This window comes from Epinephelus fuscoguttatus, linkage group LG1 (genome assembly GCF_011397635.1).
Source record: "Epinephelus fuscoguttatus linkage group LG1, E.fuscoguttatus.final_Chr_v1".
Lineage (NCBI taxonomy): Eukaryota > Metazoa > Chordata > Actinopteri > Perciformes > Serranidae > Epinephelus > Epinephelus fuscoguttatus.
This window is the reverse complement of record NC_064752.1, coordinates 37,786,257-37,795,554: the sequence shown is the minus strand read 5'-3', so window position 1 is coordinate 37,795,554 and position 9,298 is coordinate 37,786,257.

Genomic DNA, 9,298 nt, shown 5'->3' with positions numbered 1-9,298 from the left:
AACCAACTGAATCCTGATCTCCTACACAACTCTTTTATCCATTCACCATGGAGAGAAGAGACAACTTGAGATCAAGGGTAAGATTTTCTCATTTAATCAAGAGACTTTTTGGGGGGCAAATTTCATTTGGCACTGAGCTAGAACTGAGGCGTGCTCTTTCATTTCTTTATATTAGGTCTGATTGCATTTAAACAAATACAATCAATCGGTTTGTGGCTCAATTTTCAAACAGTTTGATGAGTCAATATGTCATTGTTTATACATTTATTTTACCCTGACAGCAAAATGCTACAGCTTATGACTTGTACAGAGAAATACTGTTAGATATATTTTATTTAGAATACAGTGCATTAAGGTTTAACCAAGCGATTGCAACAGCTATCGCTTGTACAATGGTGAACGTAAACCAGGTACATTTACTCAAGAACTGTACTTCGGTGCAACACTTAATTTGGATAGTCTACCCACAGATAGTTTACAGAGTATTTGTAACATTTCAACAGCTTAACTGATCTGCTATATCTGTAGATGTTTATCTAAAGAGTGTATGTGACAATTCATTATATTCTCTTGACTCAACCTCTACTGCATAGGTTGGTTGAGTGAATAGTTCAAGTTTCACTAAATTATTTATGTGGCTATGTTCATGAATTGTCACAGTGAAACAGTTAACTTGTTGAATTTCAACTAATAAGCTGTTGAGATGTCACAAATACTCTATACATGTTCTGTGAGTGGACTGTCCAAATAAAGTGTTACCAAAGTGTCAGCTACTTGTACTTGTATTTCCATTTTGTACATATTTGTTATGGACTATCCCCTTAGGACATAAAGTAAATAAGAATAATGAATAGTTAATAATTAAAATCCAATGAGCCAATAATAATAATAGCACAGGATATTTTGCTGATAATAATTCCATACGTTTACTTAAGTCTAATTGTGAATGCAGGATATTCACTTGCAAAAGGTTATTCTTACATTGAGGTGTTGCTACCTTTACTTTAGATGATCTGAGTACTTTTTTTACCACTGAGGACGCACCTCGTTTTAGCTAAAATGTGTATTTATGTCTTTCAGACATCTGGTAGGGTGTAGCCTCGCAACCCTACTCAGTATCCCAGGCAACAGCAGCAGTATGCTCCACCTGCAGCAGCAGTACCTCAGTCCCAGCTTGAATATACATTCGCTCAGACACGCTCTTCTGGCCGCTGAAGAAGACAATCTGAAGCTGTCTTCAAAAAACACTAACCTGAGGCATCAGGTTGCCACTCTACAGAGGACATTCGGGAGAGAGCTGCACGTGGCCCAACAAAACATTGACGACTTGGAAAAGGCTTTAGAGGCCACAAAGTCAGACCAAAATGAGTGCAAGAAGAGAGAGGAGACTCTCTAAGAAAGCCTCCATGCACAGAAGGAGGAGACTGAAAAAGTCAGAGAGTTCTGGATGAAAGAATCCAACAAGATGAAGGCCACCTTTGAAACCGAACTGGAAAAGGTCAAGTCAAAGTTGTCTTCAGAAAACGCTAACCTGAAGCATCAGGTCGCCAGCCTACAGTACGTTGGGGAGAGAGCTGCACGTGGCTCAACAAAACATCAAGACTTGGAGCAAGAAGAGAGAAGAGACTCTTCAAATCTCTGCACTTCAAGAAAGTCTCCATGCATAGAAGGAGGAGACATAGAAAGTCAGAGAGTTCTGGATGAAGGAATCCGACAAGATGAAGGCCACCTTTGAGACCTGTAGAATGAGGGAGACGGGACGCCATGGGTACATAGTAGAACGTGTGTTTACTGAATGAATGTGCCAGGCAGTACATGGCATTATGGGTAATGTAGTCCACCACTACACCTCCTCTTTTTAACTGAACAATGTCCTTCTTAAAATAAGGTATACATTTAACACTGCAACTTACTATTGCAAAATAAAGCTCAGCTTAACAACTCTGTGTGGAATGTTTTCTATAACACTGAACAACACAAGATAATCTAAACACTCAGGAACATCTTAATTCTCATTCACTTTTCACTTCAAATCAAGTCTCTCTGAAGCCCTTGAAACCCTGCCTGATGCAGTGATGGCTGGCTGTCTAGGAGAGTTCCCTGTGGCCCTAAGGTGGATTCTGTTTCTCCTTAGTACACCCCTCTCAGTCTCTACCAAGTAAGACCTTGGTGTGTTTGCTGTTCCTAATACAGTTCCTGGAGCTTCCTCTGTGGTGATCCACACTTTCTGTCCTGAGGTGAGCTCTGGGAGTGTTCTGGATCGGTGGCGGAGATTGTAGTTTGCAGCCTGCTTACGCCTCTCTTCCTCATCCTTCCTGCGAAAAGCCTGCAAGGCCTGCCATGTAGAATCAAGCTTTCTTTGAGACTGGGGTAGTGATGTTGGCAGGTTTCTCGCCATCAGTAAGTGTGCAGGTAAGAACCCATGTGCCAGGGGTGTGGCTCTATATGTCAGTAGTGCTCTGGTTTGGTCAGTGTCCTTCTTCCACAGATTCTTGACTGTCTGGACAGCACGTTCAGCCTAGCCATTTACTTGTGGGTACCAGGGACTGCTCGTGATGTGTGTGAAACTGCTCTCTTGTGCAAAGGTTTTGAATGCCTCTGATGAGAACTGTGGGCCATTGTCAGACACTACAGCCCCCGGATATCAATGATGAGCAAAAGCCTCCTTCACAGCTCTAATCGTTGCATCAGCTGATGTCACCTTGAGCTCTGTTACCTCAATGTATCTTGAGAAGTAGTCCACAATCAGCAAGTATGTCTTCTTTGTCCACTCAAATAAGTCCATCCCTACTTTTTGCCACGGCCGCTCAGGGACTGTGTTCTGGATCAGAGGTTCTTTGTACTGTATTCTGTTTCTCTGGCATATTTTGCATTGGTCTACTGTTCTTCTGATCTGAGCAAAGAGACCAGGCCTCCCTACTGATTCCTGGGCTCTGCACGGCATATGGAGATTCCTTGATGACCTTTATGAAGTTTATTTATGACGTCCTCTCTGAGGGCCTGAGGTATGACAATTCTTACCCCTTTCATGAGAAGGTCTCCTGCCAGATGCAGCTCTGATCTGACCTGCCGGTAAGGTGAGATCTCCGGTCGCAATCCATGTTTCTCTGGCCATTCTATTAGACAGTAGTGTGCCACTGTTTTGCATGTTTCATCTGTTTGCTGTGCCTGTTTGATTTCTTTCGACCGTGTGTCCGTAGCAGGGAGAGATTACACCACATTATCGACAAACAGTTGAACCTCCTTTTCTAGTTGTAGGTCTCAAGAGGACGGTGCGTCACTCAGTGGAGCTCTTGACAACTTGTCTGCAGTGATGAGGTTTTTTCCTGGGACCTGCTACTCTCGTCTCCGCTGTGTTGGAGTACTGAGTGAGGGCCTTTGGTGCTCTCAGTTCTTCTCTCAGCTTTTCAAAAGCCGTCCATTTGGTTCTCCCCAGACCCACTCATTTTTCTCTCTCAGTAAGTCTTTTAGTGGCACGGTGATGGTAGCCAGCTGCGGTACAAACTTTGCCAGATAGTTTGCCATGCCTATAAGGCGACGAACATCCTCCACGCATGTTGGCTCTGGCATCTGTAGGATCGCTTTTGCTTCATTTGGATCTGGCTCGATGTCCTTTTCAGAGACCTTGTGACCAATGAATACTGTCTGCTCCTGAGCAAACTCGCACTTCTTGGCGAGGCCTTTCTCCTGCACTTTCTGCAGCACACAATGTAGTCTCTTGTCGTGTTCCTTTCTGTTCCATCCATACACGAGCACATAGTCTGCATGACACAACACACCCTCAGTTCTCAAACATTTGCGACATCCTTCTCTGAAAATGTTTGGGAGCTGATGCAATACCAAAAGGTGGGCAGTTGAAAAAGTATCTCCCAAACGGACTGATGAAGGTTGTGAGGGGTTGTGACTCTGGTGTTAATGGGATTTGCCAAAAGCCACATCAAGCGTCTAGTTTTGTGAAGACTTTTGCCTCTGACATCATTGCGAGTGTTTGGTCAACGGCTGGTAGGATGTGGCGTTCTCTCTGTACTGCTGCATTATGTGGTAAGGCTCTTTCAGCTTGCCAAGCCCTTGGAACACTGCTGGGTATGCTGCATTGAAGTCTGCCTCGGTCTGTGTCACAGTCGCTTCATCAACCTGTATACCAGTCCCATGGCCTCTATTGTTGGTAGGCCCAACAGTGGTTGTGTCAGTCCGACTACCACATACACATGTTGATCTGTGGCATGCCCATTTGCCATCATTTTGCTCTTGAAGCAGCCTTTTACATTGAGCAGATTGCGGCCTGGTCCATACAGTCGTTTGAGTGTTTTTTTCAGCTTACCATCTTGCTCTGGTTTGAAGACTTACTCTGGTATAGATGTTACGTCTGCTCCTGTGTTGATCTTAAAGTCAGTGCAGGGCTCAACAATAACGATTGCCCGATTGCCCAGGGCAAGTAAAACTCAAGGTCGGGCATGTAAACTAACAACTCACTTGCCCGATCAGGCAAGTTGCTAAAAATAGTAAAAGTTAATAACTTTTTAAAACGTGCTCCTTCTGCTCTGATGCAGCGGTCTCTCTGCCTGAAGTCACAGGCACACGCTGTGTAACAATGTCCTGCCCACAGCCCCCATTGATGATATTTTGCGTGACGGATGCTTCATATAATAACATAACAATATACTATTTATGGTGTTATGTCATCGTGTCATTTCTGTCTGTACATGGTCACACGTTAACAATTCTCCTCTGCTCTCTGTATCGCGCACGGCAGAGTTCCGCCACACACACAGGTGAGCACGCTAGAGTGGCTGGGGCCGCATTTTCCTGACCAAACCTGACCCTGAGCTCGGTGCAGTTTGTCAGCTGACAAAGTTATTGTTATGGACACTGTCTAAATAACTATCAACAGACTGCTGTTATGCACAGACAAACACGCTGCTCGCAGCCTCGCACAGCAGCGCAGCACGGCATTCGTGCTGAGCTTGTGTTGCGTTCAGGCGTTGTCATATATACAGTGGTGGAAAAAAGTTTTCGGACACCCCATGCATTTGTGAAATATTGTATTAAGAATCACTCTTAGGTCTTCAAGTGCAATTTCTTTTAGTACAGTCACAGCTAAAATACTAAATAAATCCTAAAAAAAACATTAAAAACTTAAAATTGATTGGTTCCATCAAAATACATAAGAAATTTTGAGTATTGGGTCATTTTGGTACCAGTGATGAAGGTCGTTCTTTTTACTAAAAGACACAATTTTTGTTGCCAAGCTTCGTGTCTACATAAAGCCAGCACATTTAAAAGTTCTTCGGACACAAAAATAGCTAAAACAAGGAACCTAACGCAGGAAACACGCCTGAAGATAAAGATTCTCAGCCAGGAAGGGTACAGCTGCCGCCAGATAGCCAGGAAGTGCAGATGCAGTCCTTCAGCAGTTGGATACACTCTGCAGAAATACAGACGAACCAACAGCTTGAAAGACAAACCAAGATCTGGGCGCGTCAAGGGTTTCTTCAGCAAGAAATGACCGCATCCTGATCCGCATGTGCAGGCAAAACCGCCGAAAGACATCACAGGAGCTTCAGGAGCAGTGGTCAAAAAAAACTTGTGTCCATTGTTCAACCCACACTGTGAGTGTCCGACTTTTAGTTCATTTCTTAAGGTCCTAAAAGTATATCAAGAAGCCCTGATCAATGAGAGACAGAGGTTAGCCAGCGTCGTTGGGCCCAGGCACACAAGAACTGGACAGCCAGGAACTGGAAGAAGATTTTCTGGTCAGATGAGTCCAGTTTCCAGCTTTATCTTCCTCCTACTAATGTGAGGGTACGCAGAAGGCCAGGCGAAGCATTATCTCCAGCATGTACAGTACCTACTGTCAAGCATGGTGGAGGCAGTATCATGGTTTGGGGATGCATGAGTGCTGCTGGTGTTGGTCATCTCACTGTCTGTGATGGCACATTGAACTCTACCAAGTATTGTACCATTCTCCAAACCCACATGCTCCCTTCTGTGTGTGCACTGTTCCGTCGAGGTAAAAACTGGATGTTTCAACAAGATAATGCCCCTTGCCACACATCCAAGGCCAGTAGAACTTGGCTGCAGGAGCACAGTATCCAGGTCTTAGAGTGGCCAGCTCAATCCCCGGACATGAGCCCCATTGAAAATCTGTGGTGGATTATCAAAAGGTTTGTTTCAAAGCATAAACCAAAGAATTTAGAAGAATTAAAAGCAGTAATTCAAGAAGAATGGGACAAGATTACCCCTCAACAGTGTGAAAGGCTCGTGGGGAACATGCCAGCCAGGATTAGAGCTCTACTACGTGCCAATGGCAGGACTACTAAATATTAATTTGATGATGTGATGGTTTATTTATTTTTTGTTCAGTTTTAAACACATTCTCTGTTATTTGTTGACTTTGATACCGACAATGTTGAGAACTGACATATTGAAATTAGTTTTGTTAGTTTTTCTTGTAAACAATAAACAAAAAAATATAATTTGTATTTGTTTGTATCTGTCTAATGCAGCCACACCTTTTGAAACACAAAAAAGATTTTTCCACAATTATTTCATGATAATATTTGAGATTGTGTAAAATTTTAAGGGTGTCCGAAAACTTTTTTCCACCACTGTATGTGTGTGTGTGTGTGTGTGTGTGTGTGTGTGTCTATATGTAGCTATATATGTGTGTGCATTCTCCTAACAATGTTATTGTTGAAGGTGAAGTGCCAGCTGTGCCTGAGAGAGCTAGTTTACAGCAGCAACACAACCTGTATGCTGAGACACTACTGTGCATTCCATGAGAATGAAGAACAGCCACATCCCAGGCCAAGTAATATACCCCTCATCTTTTTAAACGCACTACCCCTCATTGTGGCTCAAACACAACAGCCTTTACTATGCTGACATAATGTTGCTTCTGTGTAGGTAGCAGAAAACATGATGTGAAGCGCTTGTCAATATGATAGTGAAAGATTCACAACCTTTCACGGTGGTGGAAGATGAGGGATTCAGGAACCTCATCCATGTCCTTGATCCAGCTTACACTCTCCCAACGAGACAGGTTTGTGTTAAATATCTATGATGCTAGTGTTGGTGTTACTATTAAAGTAATTTAGTATTATAGTAATATATTATATTTAGTAATATACTACTACTGCTACATTAGGATTGCTATTCTACTACTTTATAGACTATAATGCACCTTTGTTTTCTTTTCTAGGCTCTAAAGGCTATGGTGGAGGATAAGTATAAAACCGCAAAGGAGAAGGCAAAGGAAGAGATTCAGAAGGCTGCAGCTGTGAGTCTGACAGCAGACATGTGGACGTCCATGAACATGGAGGCATACCTTTGCGTAACATGCCACTTCATCACAGAGGAAGACACCCTAAACACGATTTTGCTAGGTATGGAACATTTTCCCCACAGCCACACTGCTGACAACTTGGCTGTGGCGAAGAATAACATAATGGAAGAGTGGGGGATCAGGGGTAAGGTGAGGTGCTTGGTCACAGATGTTGCATCAAACATGATAGCCTGTGCAAGGGCACTGCAGGTCAGGCACAGCATCTGTGTTGCCCACTCTCTGAATTTAATCGTGCAAAAGTCATTTGACCAGGTCCCCATCCTTAACAACATACGGGCAAAATCGAGAAAGATCATGACCTACCTCCGTACCAGCACCACAGCAAAAGACCGTTTAAGCCATATGTAAGACTCAATGGGCAGGTCCAAACACAAATTACAAATTGAAGTAGAAACCTGGTGGAATAGCACCCTGTTCATGTTACAGCACCTCTATGAACAGCGTGAAGCTGTGGGTGCAGCCCTGGCCTCTCTATCTACAGACCTTCGCCCACTCACTTCACGTGAGTATGACATAATTGGGGAAACTATAAAAGTTTTAGGCCCTTTCCACCAGGCCACAGTGGAACTGTCTGAGGAGAAACATGTGTCAGCCTCAAAAACAATACCCCTTATGAAGATGCTCCCCCATACGGTGCAGCGTGAGGCCTCACATTTAGATACTGACCCTGCCAAACTGTTGGCTGAAAGCCTAATACGTCGGCTCAGAGAACATCTGGCAGGTTTAGAGACGATGAGTGTGACAATGCTGGCAACATTGCTGGACCCCAGGTTTAAAGTCCTAGGCTTCTACAGCCAGTTAAAAGCCAACAAGGCAGTGAAACGACTGTGGATGGAGTGTGCCAATGTGGTCACTTCAAGAAAGACAAAGTCATCAGGGCCATCAGAGATGAAATTAAGGCTCGCACAGAGGAGCATTTCATTGTTTCATCCCAGCTCTGCCTCAAACAGATTGAACTGGACCAGAGCACATAGAAGTGTGATGATCTGGAACCAAAGTTCAAGAGAGAGCTGGCTGCAAGAGAGGAGAGCTGGGAGAGGAGACAGAAGGAGATGGAGGAGCTTTGGCTGGAGAAAGAGGATGCCCCGATGAGGGATGTGACCAAAGCAGAGGAATAGCTGAAGTTTGTGATTATTGAAAATAATCCAACATCAGGTATGTTGCTTTTTCTGTAGAATACGTCCCTACAGATTCTAACAGCTTCTGTCAGAATTAGCCTGAAGAAGTGAGTCTATGTATCTGGATCTATATCTAATATGTACTGTTCTTATTCTGTTCAGGAGCTTGCCCTTAAAAAGAACACGAAGAAGAAGCAGTGCTTCTTGGGCAGAAAGAAGCAGAGAAGCAGCATTGTGGAGGAGGAGGTGGAGGCTGCAGTGTGTTCAGCTGAGGCTGAAGAAAAAGAGAAAAAGGTGAAAGAGGAGAAGAAACTGAGCTTCTGGAGCAAAAAGAAGCAAAGACACAGCATTGTGGAGGAGGAGGTGGAGGCCGCAGTGTGTTCAGCTGAGGCTGGGCAGGAGGAGGAGGGGAAGGAGGCAAAGGAGAGGAGACAGGGCTTCTGGAGCTTGGCTCGCAAGGAGAGGAGCAGCCACAGTGACAATAAAGTGGTGGAGAGTTCAGCTTATCAAGCTGGACAGCAGTAAACCATCCTACACCCCCCTAACCCTGACCTTCTCCACCTTCCATCACCCACACACACATTTGTTGTTCTTATTTTCTGTGTCTGAAAAAATTAAAATACTTCATTAAAACGTCAAAGCTTAGATCATGTTTGGTTCTATCCATCTTTCTGACCATAGATTCAAAGTGAATACAACTGTATGAGATCATGCTCAGGTCATGGTTGTTATGATGCTTGTAACAGGCCAGAGTGTAACCAAGAGTCCCAAACAATCAAGTGGATATTCTCTGTTCATGTTGGATTTCTAAGCATTTTTACAGTGTGTTGATATA